This window comes from Puntigrus tetrazona, chromosome 10 (assembly GCF_018831695.1).
Source record: "Puntigrus tetrazona isolate hp1 chromosome 10, ASM1883169v1, whole genome shotgun sequence".
Taxonomy (NCBI): Eukaryota; Metazoa; Chordata; class Actinopteri; order Cypriniformes; family Cyprinidae; genus Puntigrus; species Puntigrus tetrazona.
In genome coordinates, this window is record NC_056708.1 from 8,623,938 (window position 1) to 8,641,849 (window position 17,912).

General features: G+C 41.3%; 1 protein-coding gene and 1 pseudogene across 3 annotated transcripts in view; both read right to left on the reverse strand.

The window, feature by feature from the left end:
* The window catches only part of cadm2a (cell adhesion molecule 2a), a 1,030,129-nt gene that overhangs the window by 621,577 nt on the left and 390,640 nt on the right, over positions 1–17,912 (reverse strand). The gene's annotated exons all lie outside the window — the stretch shown is intronic.
* LOC122352904 overlaps positions 1–17,912 on the reverse strand; it is a 60,208-nt pseudogene that overhangs the window by 12,942 nt on the left and 29,354 nt on the right.

The following is a 17,912-nucleotide window of genomic DNA, read 5'->3' on the forward strand; positions in this document are numbered from 1 at the left end:
TGTGGTTTTATTGTAACATTTTTAATAAATGGTTATTTCATCTCAGTTTCAACAATACAGAGAGATTAAAGTAATCAACCTAAACAATGAAAACTGAAGAAAAGTCTTTTCAAGATCTTCTGTACATGTCATTCTACAAAAATGCCTATTCTAACTGAGTAAAAAAATTGGACACCCTTGCCCCTAATAGCGAGTGTTACCTCCTTTGGCTGAAATAACGGCAGTGAGACGGTTCTTGTAGCCATCTACCAGTCTCCGACATCGGTCTGAGGAAATTTTACCCCACTCCTCAATGCAGAACTTTTTCAGCTGTGAGATGTTTGAGGGGTTTCTTGCACAGACAGCCCTTTTCAAGTCACCCCACAGCATCTCAATGGGATTCAAATCTGGACTTTGACTTGGCCATTCCAGGACTCTCCATTTCTTCTTTTTCAGCCAATCTTTGGTTGATTTACTAGTATGTTTTGGGTCATTGTCATGTTGCATGGTCCAGTTCCGCTTCAGCTTTAATTTTCTAACTGATGGTCTCACATGTTCTTCAAGCACCTTCTGATACACAGTAGAATTCATGGGGGATTCTATGATGGTGAGCTGACCAGGTCCTGCTGCAGCAAAGCAGCCCCAAACCATGACACTTCCACCTCCATGCTTCACAGTTGGTATGAGGTTCTTTTCTTGGAATGCTGTGTTTGGTTTACGCCAAACATGTCCTCTGCTCTTGTGTCCAAATAATTCAATTTTGGACTCATCTGTCCAAAGAACATTATTCCAGAAGTCCTGGTCTTTGTCAACTTTATCTCTGGCAAATGTCAGTCTGGCCTTGATGTTTCTGTTGGAAAGCAAAGGTTTCCTCCTTGCACACCTCCCATGCAAGTTAAACTTGTACAGTCTCTTTCTGATTGTAGAGGCATGTACTTCTACATCAACAGTAACCAGAGCCTGCTGTAGTTCTCGAGATGACACTTTAGGGTTTTGGAGACCTCTTTTAGCATCTTGCGGTCTGCTCTTGGGGTGAACTTGCTGGGGCGACCAGTCCTGGGCATGTTGGCAGTTGTTTTGAAAGCCCTCCACTTGTAGACTATCTTCCGGACAGTGGAATGGCTGATTTCAAAATCTTTGACTTTTAAATCCCTTCCCAGACTCATAGGCTGCTACAATCTTTTTTCTGAAGTCCTCTGACAGCTCTTTTGCTCTCACCATGGTGCTCACTCTCACTTCAACAGTCAGGAGCACACCAAACTAAATGTCTGAGGTTTAAATAGGCCAAGCCTCATTCAACATGCAGAGTAACGATCTACTAATTATGTGCACCTGGTGTGATGTACCTGTGTGAGATCTGAGCCAATTTAAGAGGGAATACATGTGAGGGTGTCCTATCTTTTTCCTCAGTTAGAATAGGCATTTTTGTAGAATGACATGTACAGAAGATCTTGAAAAGACTTTTCTTCAGTTTTCATTGTTTAGTTTGATTACTTTAATCTCTCTGTATTGTTGAAACTGAGATGAAATAACCATTTATTAAAAATGTTACAATAAAACCACATGCTTTCAAAGGGTGTCCTAATTTTTTCACATGACTGTATATATATATATAAAATATACACATTTCACAAATGTATATTACATAAATGTATATTAAAATAATTTTTTTGGAATGTGATTTTTTGCGATTAATTGTTTGACAGCTCTAGTTTTTATTGTTATTCGGAATAGTCAAATTGCCTGTTTACAATAACACACAAAAAAACACCATTCACTTTTCCAGATAAAAAAATCTGCATCAAACTTTAACAATGCTTTCCATGAACCTACAATAGTAGAAAAACAAGAGGAGATACACACGTTGTCAGTGGCTGATTCAGCACTGAATGTGTCATAAAATTGTCAGAAACTACTTTGAAATGAAACAAGCTCACCTGCTATCGAGCCCAAATTGGAGGGGAGCAAAAACCTTTTTCCTGATCCGACAAATTGGAGCTTTTTGGAGCGAGCACTGCTGTGTATAAAGTACTTCTTCTTGTCCCAAAATGAAAACTATGAGGGATAAAGTGAGTAATTCATGCAGAACGCCTGTGGAAAGGGCTGTTCAGGGTAACGGGTGATGCTTCCTACAAGCGGGCCTGATCGAAACCAGCATGATGTTTATTTATGTCCGAGTGCTGAGGGTACCATGTGAAACCTGCAATATTGAACAAACACCCTAGTCATCCAGCACAGCTCATCCTTTTAAACTGCGATAGCTGTGAGCGAAGAAGTGCAAATTCAGAGTGTATACGTTGCCTTGTTTCTGAAAAAGAGAATAGAATGAGTGAGATAGCAAAAGAACAAGAGCGAGATAAAGCAGAGAGAGGGGGAAAACGGTGATTGAGATGATGGGTCCCATTAAAGAGAAATGGCGAGAAAAGACAAACTTTAAACTGACTTTGAAGCAACAGTCCTTTAAATAAATCATGTTGTGAGTCTCCCAAAATGGAGGCTGCATCCGGCACCTGCGGCCTCGCTTTAATAATTCATTTTCTGTCACAATCAGACATTCCTCTAAAGCGTGTGTGTGTGTGAGGGTGGTGTATAAACTTGTTTGTGTGTGTGTGTGAGATAGAAGGAGGTTGTTTATCTTTTTTTATCAGGTCTTTAAAACATAAACATTAGATGACAGAGAGAAAAACATTACTGCTAGCTAGATTTGCATGGGGTAGATAGTTTGCACTTACAATGAACTGAAAGAAATAATGATGGGTTCGGCAATTTAAAGCAATACAAGAGGAATTAATAACTGAGAAATGTTTTCTTAGCAGCAGAAATGTAGCAAAAAAAGTATAAAGGTCAGTCTCTAGGGGATGCAGGGGCAATTGTAACACTCAAATTATTAGAAAAGCCAATAAGATATGTTGGATGACATTCTATACACACACACACACACACACACACACACACACACACACACACACACATATATATATATATATATATATATATACAGGGGGTTTGACAATGAAACTGAAACATGGCTATATTTGAGCAGCCTGTTGGCCAATCTTCATTGATTGCACAGAGTGTGAAGGTTTAATTAGCAGAGTAATAGCACAGTTTTGTATAAATATTGCAATGCACACAACATTATGGGTGATATATCAGGGTTTAAAAGAGAACAAATTGTTGGTGCACGTCTTGCTGGCACATCTGTGACCCAGACAGCAAGTCTTTGTGATGCATCGAGAGCCACTGTGTCCAGGGTAATGTCAGCATACCACCAAGAAGGACAAACCACATCCAACAGGAGTAACTGTGGAGCTGTCTGAAAGGGATGTCTGGGTGCTAACCTGGATTGTATCCAGAAAACATAAAACCAACTCACTGCAGAATTCAGTGTAGACCTCAACTCTCCTGTTTCTACCAAAACCGTCCTGTACCAAAAACATCTCCCAGGGCCTGCAGTCACCAGACCTAAATATTACTGAGCCACTTTGGGGTGTTTTGGAGGAGCGAGTCAGGAAACGTTTTCCTCTACCAGCATCACATAGTGACCTGGCCACTATTCTGCAAGAAGGATGACTCAAAATCCCTGCATAATAGTAGAACTGAGGTGGCAGAATTAAATTCAGTGTTATAAACAGATATTTTGCATTATGGGTTTATTAATGGTGCAATTACATTATAAACATATAATGACAAAAAAATTATTGCAGGCTACTACCATGCTCCAGCATTGTATGAACCACATATCCATTCATCCATTCATCCATCTATTCAAGCTTTCAATATCTAATATGGCCAAGAATGTGCTTTACATTGAAAATGTTTGTTTCGCTTTGCTCCTATTCATCCATCTTTTTTATTCATCTGTATACCCTTAATAAGCTGCCTAGCCAGTCGACCATGAAAAGGAAGGCGAGGCAGTCCGTAAAGGATAAATATGAGGAAGACGTTGTGAAACTAATAGGCTGAGTTTCCTTTCTATAGCAGAGAAAACAAATGATACATTTATCAGTCTATAAATAAGGGGCAGCCAAAGATCAATAGCAATATGAAACCAAGGGGGTGTGTTTATGGACCTGCCCCGGGAGAGAGTGAGGGAGAGCTAAACAGAAAGCTTATATTATGGACAGAAAGTTACCAAGGCTTTCACAGGCTAACTGATTGGAGACGGGTCTTTCAACTGTTTGTTACAGGCCTACCTTATTCCCTGGCTGGAGCGCTCCATCAGAAAACAGCCTGGGGAAATGACTGAATGGGCAGTTACTAGCAGTAGAGAAAAAGGAGGGAAAGATAGAGACAGATTGATAACTCTGAAAATAAATCAGGTATGGGGGAACAGTTTGAATTTCGTCCTAAAACCTCCCTAAGGGTTCATCTCCATCTCCAGAGTTGTGTTTGGAGTCTTCTGCTGCATCCAGGCTAGCGCTGTACATTTTTAGGAAACCTTACACGTCTTTGAGGGACAAACATGCCCTTACAGGTGAAGTGTGTAATACTGGGTAATGCAGTCCAGATTAAAAATATCAGAGAGGGTTGTTTCACCTCAGACACTTATGCGGGTTGCCAGATTGAGGAAATGTAACAGGAATGAGTGCACTTGGCAATGTAGGGCCATGAGCCTTACATCTAAGTTGATGTGAAGATTTATCCATGTTTTTAAACGCCTCTGGTCACAGAGCTTTAGATGCATGCTGAAGCTTCTTAGGTTGAGTAGAATCTGCGATCTCTGGCCCAGTTTGTTTGCTGTTTTCTGCCAACTGGCAACCCAGGGTGTATGGGTAAATTGGTAGTGGGTGGAATCACACAGACTTAAAGTCAAACAGTCTAAACAACATGAAACACAAAGTAAAACAACTGGTTGTAGCATTGTTTGTTTAGTTGTTTTGGTTTTTGCAGAAAACAAGTATGTGAATTTAGCACGTTTCCTAAATATCCGCAAACATAGCTAAATATCTGGTATTTTTATGCATAATCTGTAATCTCTAGCTTCGCTAACTGTCATTCACACGCATTACGAGAAAGTGGCGTTCCAGTGAATGACGAGAACGTAGATGAACGTGAAAGTGCTTTGGAGAGAGCAAAACAAAACATCGGTCATCACTTAAATTTGTAAAGATTTACTTTACAGGCATGATGACATTAAAATGAGGGCAGATTTGAATTTGGAAAGATTTATCGTTTGGGAGTTGTTGATCAAGTAAAGTAAAAATATATATATATATATAATTAAATGCATATTATTACACAATAATAGCTTTTCCATTTTTTGTGACCTTGGATGCATAATCAACCTGGTATTGGAGAAACTAAAAATAAACCTTTCTTTACCCATAATAGGGGCATGTTAAATGTTATACTGCAACCCTTCACATTGTGTGCAAATAATCTTTAATTTAGACAAAGAAACTAGTAAATTACACAACTCACTTGTAAAACTTTCAAACTTTACACTCCATAAAATATCTTTACACAGTATATGAACTTTTACCTGGCATTAACACAAAAGAATCAAACAGCATGGCATACAATTACTGCATAAGGAACTCTCCAAACCAAGCTTAACACAGCAAAAATGTTTGCATAACCAAAGAGCCTATATGCCTCAAAAAAGCAGTTTAGACTGCTGTGCAAAAAAAAAAAAACCTTAAAGATCTTCAGCTGATTTATGGGAAGGGCAACAGTGCTCACCTTCAGAGTTCAGACTTCATAGACTATATAAAGTGGATTGTCATAAAATTCAACGAGCTGTAATGAGGCCGAAAATGAGATCATGATTTATTCAATCTCTTGCTCTACTTTAAAGCTGTATTTTTCAATAAACGCCATACTCTCTGAAGCTTACTATTGCATAATGAAATACGACTGCGCTCACCTCTTTAAAACCACTGCTGTTTTGAGCAAGTTCAGGTAACATGTTTTTATACAGGTAACTGTAGCATTTCTCCAGGGTCAGAATCAAGGTTCTGTTTACAGCACAACCAAAGTGTGTGCTTTGGAACACAAGAGACCGCGAGGATCCTTTTTTTTTTTTTTTTTTTTTTTTTTTTTTTTTTTTTTTTTTTTGCTGCAAGTATATCCCAAACACGCATACATGCACAACCTTGAAGTACTACACAGACAATAATCTAAGCTAAATCGAGATAAGCAAAGACTTCTGTGGCTCACTACACATTGCAGCACATGAGGAAAAGATATAGGCTACTGCAGTTACAAGGTCAGTCAATGAGAACAATGGGTTATTAAAGGAAGCAGTCAATCTTGCTAACCAAATTCTCAAATGATGATCTGTTACTTTTGGATAGAGGATAAATGCATGAATCCACAATGGCACAATCAATAATTTGTCTGTTTTTGTATCGAGTTACTTCTTTCAGGAGCACATTCGTTTGCATTTTGTTTTGTGGTTGCACTAGGTTGGACAGAAAAGCAATTGAGATAACAAATTTCAATGTCAGATCGCCACTCATTATAACAAACAAAATGAAGACTCCTCCTTGAACGATGAAGATGCTTAGATACATCCCTGCCACAAGTAATTTCATAAAGTGGAGGGGAAAAATCGGCCATTGGAATATATGGTGATGGAGATATTATAATGTGATGTCTATGGATCGAGTGCTTTGGTAAAGGGCAAAATTGAGGTCATGGGCCTGCTCCACTACACAACATCCAATTTTTGTCAACGGTTTACGAGTGGAAGGTTATAATAGAGATGAAACTTACCAGAAATGACTGGGCTCGGCCATTGAATGGTTTGGGCTCTGTGAAGAACTCCGTGTCCTGCACAAGCCTCCCGTGACCCCCGTACTGAAGCTCATCCGAGTTCAATTTGATCTTATATCTGATACAAAACATGATCAAGGAACTGTAAGGAGACTCTGGTGAAACGCTCTTTGGTCTTGTGACATTTATCTCTCTCTTATTCTTTCCTCTCAGTAGCTCAGGGACAGATGGTTGGTCGGATAATGATAAACGCAGGAAATGTGATGGATGGCTGTGCCGTTGAGTAACGGTTCAAGACAAGAGGGAAGCTACCAGACAAATGACACGCAAGACACTGATCTCTATCTCCGAGGTGAGACACGTGCACTTTTGTAGCCACGAGAGACCTCTAATAAATGATACTTGTTTGAGAGAGAAATCCAAAGAATAATAAAGTTGTTAATCTATGGTGTAACAGGACATGACGGTTCAGTACATCACAGTTAGATTTGGTTTCGGGTTTTTTGGTGAGTGCGAACTTTTTTCCGTGCGAACACATTTCAGCTGAAGTAAAAGTAAATTAGTCTAATATTTAGCAACAAATGCTCTGCTCTGACATTTCTCTAGCGAACTAACAAGCTGTGAACTTACCTGACATAAATGAAATACTATGTGACAGTTTGCTTATTGCTGTTTTATTGACGACGTTCTCAGATTGAGCAATTCCAAGAGGCGCAAAAATGTTCATTCGTGGTTTATTTCGCCTTAAAACTGGAAGTAAAACTGTTTAAAACCGTTTATACAGCGATCTGTCACACCACATCAAAGAGTGCCAAAACTCCAGAAATATTTTGACCTGTACTGAAATCTCAGTAGGAATAAGTGTGCCGTTATACTGCTAAAGGAAGCATATTAGTCATGGTGTGTTATTCAGCTGTTTTGATGATAAATACCAGCTTGTGACCTTGTAATCATGTTACATGTAATTCAATCACCAGTGTCCCGATGTTTAGTGGATCAAGACCCTGCTAGTGCCCAAATTCACGTTTATGTGACGTCCACAAAAGTGTTACAATTGTGTGGTGTAAAAAATGGCATTGAACTTTACATATTATATATATGTTTATATTTTTTTCAATACCTTGAAATGTGTTTTTATTTCACATGCTTATAATGTGTAGTTATCGAGCTTATTGTGATGCACGCTAGGCCAGCAGGGGTGTGGTCGCACAGTGATTCTCTGTTTCTTCTTCGTGGACTGAAACATAACTGCAGAGAATTCTGTGCACTCGACACGCTGTTGCCCTGTCTCCTGATTATTCTCCTGTATTTCAGGTTGGTAATGTGCATACATCACAAAAATATGATAAAACAAAAGAGGGACTTTAACTAACTATGCTGGCCAGGTAGTTGGTTATGTGAGGTAAAGTTTTATCACTGTTCAGCCGAGTTTCAATACCGTTTTCACGAGTAATGTAATCTTCACTAAATGTGTGGAGTCATTCTAAACATTCCTTTAGTCGTTCTATAATATTCCTTTATTTGATATCTGAGTTAATATAATATTTGTCTGAATGTTAAATTTATGTATTTCTGTTGTGGCCACGTGTAAGTTTCTCTAGTTATTCACGTGGGTGTATACTTAGTATACAGGTGTTAGGGCTAGTTGTTGCTCCTCGTGAATCCACCATTTTAGGTGTAGCACGTGTTAAAATGTTAACGATAGGTTATTTGAGATGTATATTAAGTTATAACTATATGAAAAAGTAGAAACGAGTGTTGAAGAGTAATGCAGTTGAGTAATGAATGTTGTGTACTGATGATAAAAGCATGTTAATTTGCTTAAAACAAGTTAAACAAAATGGTAATATACAGGTATGATGTGTTTCATGTTAAACAAAGAATTGGTGAAAGAGGTATGCTGTATAGTTTATTATGCATTTTGAGAATGAAAATAAGTATTTACATAATGTTACAAGACATTGCATTGAATATAAAAACGGTTTAAAGAACGAAATGTGTTATTGTGAACTGTGAAATAAAACATAACTGCAGAGAATTCTGTGCACTCGACACGCTGTTGCCCTGTCTCCTGATTATTCTCCTGTATTTCAGGAACTTTATCTGCTGACGTGGTTCTGCCGCGGTACCCCGTTACAGATTTTTGGTGGCCCGGGACGGGCACGGCAACAGTTGCGCAGGCGATGAGGACAGCCAAACATCGACAGCTGAAGTAGCCTTTTCAGCTTAAGCCATTTGGCAAAGACTCGATTCCAGCTCCGTGCCTGATGATTACGGGAAACGACGCGAGTACACAGCTCTGATGGGCAGACTCTGGTTTAGCCATATTTGAACAACGGTGACTGATGAGAAGCTGAGATCAGCAGAGGAAAGCCAGGACGGACCGGGACAAGATACCTGAACAGAACCACTTGTGAGGAAGAGGAGAAGACATCATGGCAGATCGGGAGAGGAAGAGCTTGGTGTGGACGATCAAGAAGAACCTGCTCGTGCTGACAGCTGATGAACTTTTCCAATTGGCCAAGAGCATTGGTCCTGTGTCGGGAAGGATGCATCTATGTTTCAGGTTGATGATGAAGAGAGTTGCTTTGAGTATATCCTAGCTTTCATGAATGATGATACACTGGTAGAGTCTGAGGATTCAGGTATGGCAGTTTTAATGCAGCTTGATGATACTGTGAACAATATCATTCAGAGTCACGTTGTTTCACCTAAACAAAATACAGAGGAAAGTGCATCTAAGGTTGTAAATGAGAATGTAGATATCAGTACACTTAACACAACACACATAGTTGGGCCCAGCACTACACCTCTTAACACTGATTGCAAGGCTACCCAGAACACTGAATCAGAGTTACAGAGAATGCTGTCTAGCTATGCTGAATTAAGTAACAAGGTATTACAGTACATTCATGGCCCCACATCGACTCATCCAGTTACATTCACACCAACCTTGCCCCCACAATACCCTGATCACACACACACCAACAACATGCCAGAACAAGAGCATCCTAAAACACAAGACAGAGAGGTTCCTCTTCATGACCTTTCACTGCTTCGCAGAGAGTTTAAGGTTCAAGGTGGACAAATAGGTGACCAGAGTTCAGACATAAGTTACAACAACATCTGTAGGCAGATCGATGATGGTATGAAAGAGCGATTTAGTGAGGCTGAAATCCTGAGGGGTGTTCTCAAAGTCATTAAATCCGGAAACTTTAAAGATATGCTCATGCACAAAGATGATTTAACTATAGAGGAGCTAAAAGGGTTCTTGCAGTCCCACTTGGGGGAAGTAACACTGAATTGTTCCAAGAGCTCATGTGCACGAAACAGAATGACAGTGAAACACCACAACAGTTCTTGTACCGGATCATAGGCCTCAAGCAAAAATTCTCTTTGCCTCTAAATATGCAGACTCTGAAGTGAAATACAATCCAACAACAGTACAAGACATGTTTCTTCACACAATATATCAGGGCCTCACCCACAAACATGACGACATACGCCGAGAGCTTAAACCACTGCTTTCAGATGGCAACGTGTCAGATGAGATGATCCTAAAGCAAATTATGAAAATAACAAACGCTGAAAATGAAAGACAACGACGTCTGGGGACAGTTGTGCGACAAAAAGCTGTAAATGTCCATGGTGCAGGAGTCAAAGTGGCTGCAGTGCAAGATGACAGCAGTGCAAAGAAAGCGAATGTAGACAGAAAGCCCAAGGATGATCCTCCAAGAGCTGACAGAGAAAGTGGAGAAGTTAATGAGTAAAGTTGAACAACTGCAGCGGGCCCAGCAACCAGTGCCATGCCACAACTGCCCAGTGCAAGTAGGCCAGAAGAAGAAGTACAGCTGTACTAGATGTCTTGAACTTAACCGCTCTGGTTGTCTCCATTGCTTCATCTGTGGTGAAGAGGGCCACAGGGCGTGTGGGTTGCTTAAAGAAGCCTCAGCACCAGGAAAACTGGAGCCGGTCCCTGCCGCGGGACAATCAGTGACCGGACCCCATCATCTGTCCCAAGTAGGCTCACACCACACTGCTCAGTGCAACACAGTACAAACCAAGAAGACAAAGCGAGGTGTAATGACCCAAGCTCCAAAGACTTCAATGAGCAAACACTGCCTCAATCCACCTTTCCCTACCCACTCAGGAGAGCAGGCGTCTAGCTAACTTTATAGGAGCTAAAGCTCTGGTTCGGTGCAATCTCGATAGCTTAATAACCATGGCGCTGCTAGATACAGGAGCTCAGGTGAGCATGATTGACAGAGGCTGGAAGAGAAGATACTTACCAGACACACCACTGAGGCCCCTAGGTGAGATGTTTGACGACAAGGAGGAGCTGGAGGTCCATGCAGTGAATGGGGATGTTCTCCTTTCGACGGCTGGGTCATTATCACCGTCAGTTTTGAAAAGGGCAGTCTCAGCGAGCCCATTATAGTACCTTTCCTTGTGTGTAGCATCCCCCTTGACCAGCCACTACTGGGGTTCAATGTGTTAGAGGCAGTTATCCAGGGTCAGCCAGCTGAACTCATTCCAACTATTAGCCATCTTTTGTCTGATTCGATGTCAATACACCTGAGAAAGCTTCGCTGCTAGTCAGTTTCATTCAGGCTGGCAAAGCATCTGTGCGGCAGGAACGCTCTGCGGTCGGGTAATCGTGACACAGTGATTCCATCTGGGAAGGTGGCCTGGATAAAGTGCCTTGTCTCATCCGCTGTTGATCAGTCAGAGCCCCTCTTTTGAACCGGATGAAAACAGTGCCCTGCTGACAGAGTTAGGGATAGAGGAGGGTCTGTTGAAAGTACAGTGTGCCAAGAAACCTTATGTCACTGTCCCGGTCAAGAATAGCACAAAACACTCTATTACTATACCGAGAAGGACAGCACTGGGTAGTGTACAGACGGTGGCGAAGGTGATTGAAGCAGGCTCACCGGAGAGCTCCAAGACAAGAGTAGTAGTCAGTGCTGCCCCATTGGCAGATACTGTGCCCTGCTCAGCTTTGTGGCACCCTCCAGTGAACCTCAGTCACCTTAACGATGACCAGCAAGGAAAGGTGAAGAAGATGCTATTTGAAGAGTCAGCTGCGTTTGCCAAGGATAGTCAAGATATTGGCTGTATCCCTAGCTTACGGATGTCGATCACACTGAAAGATGAGATTCCAGTGCAGAGCCCATATGTCACTGTCCCAAAACCCCTATTTAAAGAGGTCAAAGAGTATATACAGGACCTGTTAATGAGAGGCTGGATTGTCAAATCAAAATCCTCCTATGCTTCACCAGTGGTTTGTGTCGAAAGAAAGATGGGACGCTCCGCCTCTGTATTGATTATCGTCTTTTGAACCAAAAACAATCCTCGATAGACATCCTTTGCCCAGGATACAGGATCTGACAGATTCCTGGGTGGCTATACTTGGTTCAGCATACTTGATCAAGGTAAAGCCTATCATCAGGGTTTTATTGCCAAGGACTCTAGACATGTCACAGCTTTCACCACCCCCTTGGGGCTGTATGAATGGGTGAGAATCCCATTTGGCCTATCAAACGCCCCAGCGGCCTTCCAGAGGAGCATGGAGGAAATGCTAGGTACCCTGCGTGATGAGTGTTGCATCCCATATCTGGATGATGTCCTCTGTTATGCAAAAACCTTCGAGGAACACGAGAAGGAGTTCGGAAAGTCTTACAGGCACTGCAGAAACATGGGGTGAAGCTAAGGCCGGAAAAATGTGAGTTCTTTCGATTGGAAGTCAGGTATGTTGGCCGCCTCGTGTCAGCTCAGGGGGTGAGGATTGATCCTAAGGACCTGGATGCAGTGCGTTTGCTAGCCAGCAAGACCCCAAAGACAGCCGGAGACGTGAGAAAGCTGACAGGATTTCTGGGCTATTATCGTTCTTATATTCAAGACTTTTCACGAATAGCCAAGCCAATCTCCACGAGTTACCCAAGGTAAGAGAGAAGCAGCAACTCCACTGAGTGGTAAAAGCAAGGGACCACAAATGGCATCACGGACACCCGTGAACTGGATGCCAATCCACCAAAAAGCACTGGAACAGCTCATTAATTTGCTTGTTAGTCCTCCAGTGTTAGCTTACCCAGACTTTAATCTACCTTTTGTATTACATACAGATGCTTCAGACCAAGGGCTTGGTGCCATCCTATATCAAGACCAAGGGGCAAGTTGAAAGTCATTGATACGGTCGAGAACGCTCACACCGGCTGAGCGTAATTATCATCTACACAGTGGGAAATTGGAGTTTCTTGCGCTGAAGTGGGCGGTGTGTGAGAAGTTCAGAGACTACTTGTTCTACGCCCTTACTTCACCGTGATATACTGACAACAATCCATTAACCTATGTCATGAGTACGGCTAAACTCAATGCAGTAGGCCATAGATGGGTTGGGGAACTTTCCGATTTTAGATTTGACATCAAATACAGGCCTGGAAAGTCCAATGCAGATGCTGACACATTGTCACGTCTCCCACTGGACATTGACAGTTACACAAAGTCTTGTACAGAGGAATTCCAAGCGATGTGGTTTGTGCTGTCTGGGATGGAAGTAGAGTGGCTAAGCAGAAAGATGTGGCCTGGGTCACTGCTCTTAAAATCTCATCTCATGTTTCACCTAACCATTCCCTTGATCAGTTGGTCACCATTAGCCACGATGAGCTGGTACAGGCACAGAGAGAAGACGACTCCATTGGTGAAGTCATAAGGCTAAAGGAAGCAGGTTCACTCCTTACTGATGAAATACGTAAGCGAGCAAGTGGGGGAGCCAAAAGATTATTTCATGAATGGGGAAAACTTGGTCTCGAAAGTGATCTCTTGTTCAGACTTACCAAAGAGAGAAAACAGTTGGTACTTCCCGCCAAGTACAGAGATCTTGTGTTAAAAAAACTGCACAATGAAATGGCTCATGTCGAACAGAAAGAGTCCTGAACCTAGCGAGAGAAAGGTTCTATTGGCCTTTATGGCCAAAGATATTGAGGACTATATCACAAAAAGATGCCCATGCATAAAGTCAAAAAGCCAGTTACTCATGTGAGAGCCCCAATGAGTAGCATCACTTCTAGCTCACCTCTAGAGTTAGTGTGCATAGACTTCTTGCATCTGGAGACCAGCCGTGGTGGCTATGAGTATATCCTTGTAGTAGTTGACCATTTTACGAGGTTTGCGCAAGCTTATCCCACAAAGAATAAGAGCGGCAAGACAGCAGCTGAGCGTATTTTCAATGATTTCATACCACGCTTTGATATCCATCGAAATTACATCATGACCAAGGCCGTGAATTTGAGAATACACTCTTCCACACACTCAGAAAGTTGTCAGGATTAGCCACTCAAGAACATCGCCATACCACCCGCAAGGTAATCCAGCTGAGCGGTTTAATCGCACTATACTCCAGATGTTAAGAACCCTGACTGACAAAGAGAAAGAACAGTGGAAAGATAAGATTCCCAAGTTGTACATGCATACAATTGTACTCATCATGAGTCAACAGGCTTCTCTCCATTCTTTCTTCTATATGGCCGCCACTCGCTCTGCCAATTGACTTACTGTTTGGGCTGGTAGACGATTTGGAGCAGGACACCCCAAAAGGATATGCGAAGAAGTGGGCAACTCAAATGTCAGAAGCCTACCGAATTGCCAGCGAGAATAGTAAGCAAGCCAGTGCAAAGGGCAAAGTACTCTATGATAGAAAGGTGAGAGGTGTTGTGTTACAGCCTGGCGACCGGGTTCTAGTTAGAAACCTCAGTGAGCGTGGAGGGCCAGGAAAATTAAGATCTTACTGGGAAAAATCTATCTACATCGTAAAAGAACAGCTTGCTGAGAACCCAGTGTATGTAGTGTACTCAGAGAAAGGGGACAAACAAAAGACAAGAACGTTGCACCGCAACCTGTTACTATTAGTGAATGACCTTCCTGTGGAAGCTCCCTCAAACCTTACCATGTCAGCCTCTGAGAAAAGAAGGAAAGGTGGAGCTCTGGTTCATCATACTGATCCTGTGGTCTCGCAGGAAGAATCTGATTCAGGGTCTGAGGATGACTCCAGTGGACCCTGTTACTGGTTAAGGGTACCAACAGAAAGGATACCGGACAGACCTGCTGCAATCCAACTCCAACAACCTACCTCCAGTTCAAGATGTCTTACCCCGGTATCTGTAAGGGAGGAAACGGTTATACCTGAGTACACGCCTGATACGAACCTGGTGCCGATGATGGAAACAGGGGAAAGGGAATCCATCGAGGAACATGAACCGGTGGTTGCTGAACCTGAGGAGGAAGATGGAAGTGAGGAGACTTCAGGGCCTACTCATGAGGAGGAAGCCTTCATCCATCCAGAGTCAGACGAACATTCAGCGGTCAGAAGGTCAAGTCGGAGCAGACAACCTAGAAGGATCCTAACATATGGAAGCCTAGGCCAGCCTACACTGACAACACCAGCTACCGTCAGCTCTGTAAATGTTACGTTGCCTTCACTAGCATACAGTTGGCCTCATGTTACTCAGCACTCGCTTGTTCCCTATACAACACCTCCTTCCCATCTGAGTCCATACCCAGCCCTTTATCCCCCTTTCACTCACACACAATATTCTTATACTCCACCACCATATATATATCCCGATCTCTTGCTTGTTGAGCAAAGGTAGCAAAGAGAGTGAACATTAAGTTACAGTAGTAAATGTGAAATGGAAAATGGTGGGACCCATTTCTTTTGCCGGGAGTGTGTGACGCCCACAAAAGTTTTACAATTGTGTGGTGTAAAAAAAATGGCATTGAACTTTTACATATTATATATATGTTTATATTTTTTTTCAATACCTTGAAATGTGTTTTATTTCACATGCTTATAATGTGTAGTTATCGCAAGCTTATTGTGATGCACGCTAGGGCCAGCAGGGGGGGTGTGGTCGCATAGTGATTCTCTGTTTCTTCTTCGTGGACTGAAACATAACTGCAGAGAATTCTGTGCACTCGACACGCTGTTGCCCTGTCTCCTGATTATTCTCCTGTATTTCAGGTTGGTAATGTGCATACATCACAAAAATATGATAAAACAAAAGAGGGACTTTAACTAACTATGCTGGCCAGGTAGTTGGTTATGTGAGGTAAAGTTTTATCACTGTTCAGCCGAGTTTCAATACCGTTTTCACGAGTAATGTAATCTTCACGAAATGTATGGAGTCATTCTAAACATTCCTTTAGTCGTTCTATAATATTCCTTTATTTGATATCTGAGTTAATATAATATTTGTCTGAATGTTAAATTTATGTATTTCTGTTGTGGCCACGTGTAAGTTTCTCTAGTTATTCACGTGGGTGTATACTTAGTATACAGGTGTTAGGGGCTAGTTAAGTTGCCTCGTGAATCCACCATTTTAGGTGTAGCACGTGTTAAAATGTTAACGATAGGTTATTTGAGATGTATATTAAGTTATAACTATATGAAAAAGTAGAAACGAGTGTTGAAGAGTAATGCAGTTGAGTAATGAATGTTGTGTACTGATGATAAAAGCATGTTAATTTGCTTAAAACAAGTTAAACAAAATGGTAATATACCAGGTATGATGTGTTTCATGTTAAACAAAGAATTGGTGAAAGAGGTATGCTGTATAGTTTATTATGCATTTTGAGAATGAAAATAAGTATTTACATAATGTTACAAGACATTGCATTGAATATAAAAACGGTTTAAAGAACGAAATGTGTTATTGTGAACTGTGAAATAAAACATAACTGCAGAGAATTCTGTGCACTCGACACGCTGTTGCCCTGTCTCCTGATTATTCTCCTGTATTTCAGGAACTTTATCTGCTGACGTGGTTCTGCCGCTGCGTACCAAGTTACATTTACGATACACTGATTCACATCACAGGAACATAACAGGCAGGGTTGAAGTGATGATTGCCAGTAAGTATATGTTATGTGTCACAGGGACATTTATAATTATAATGTATAATCCAGTCTTTAGTCAAGAGTTTGTGCCTAAAGAACGTATCTCACCCTTGCCTTCCTGTGGAGGCCCTCAAGCAATCTCTATGCCCCCCGCCAGCGAACGTAATCATTAGCTACAACATAATTTACCCCCTATCAGAAGCATGTTTGTGTGTGAGCGTGTTCACAGCCAGACCAGGGAACAGGCTCCGCACGGTGAGGAAAGAAGCCAAGGAGACCTCACTTACTCTAAACGATGGCATTATGGGAAAAAGAAAAAACGAATTAAAATAATGCAGGTTAATGGATCATTTTGTTATCAAATGTTCCGAATGTAACAGTCACACAAAGTGCAGTTAAAACACTGCAGCATGCAAATAAATGACCTTTTTTTTGGGGGGCGCGAACAAATTTCAGCTAAACATGCGTAATGAAACCGAATGCATACATCTGAACAGAAACGTCCTGAAGGGCAAAGTGGAAAAAATGAATTGGTTTTCCTTACATTAATATTATATATATCATGCTGTACCTAACACAATAAGACAGAGAAAATATATATTTTTTCTGCATAATTTTATGATATTTCTGCATATATTTTCAATGCCTACTAGGGTAATGCATAAAACATATTGTTGCAGCTTTCTGGCTTACAATTAGCATACAGTCAACTTATTTTGGTCAAAAGGCGCCCGGAAGGTCAGTGTCAAAAAAAAAAGAAATTAAAAGAAATTGTCAGTCGGATAACAATTAGCTTATGCGCTCTAATCCGAATCGCGAGTCATTTAACAGCTGATCCTGTGAAAATTACATTTGACTAATGCTAATAAGGTAAAAGAAAAAAAAAAAAGACTGGATGAATATATTCTATCTAGGGCTGTCAAGTCGATTAATCGCATCCAAAATAAAGGTTTGTGTTTATAAAATACAGTATATATATATTGTGTGTGTGCTTTATATATATGTACTGTATATAATGACTACAACAAACCGCCCAAAAACATTCATTTTCATGTGATTTATTTTCGATTAATCGATTTGACAGTCCTAATACTCTCCTTTCACAGACTCATATTACCAGCGTTCTCGACTGGTGACTTTCAGATGATGACGCTTGTAAAAGCTGCCAGCTGCTGTAGGGATTAGAAAAAGTCAAACATGTTTTTTAATTGTGCGCTGGATAAGAAGGGCAGGTGGCAACCTTATTCTCATTAAACCAGGAAATCTCTACTCCCCAAAATGATGGAGCTGATCCAGACCCGCCTTCCTCGTTCCCAAGAGGC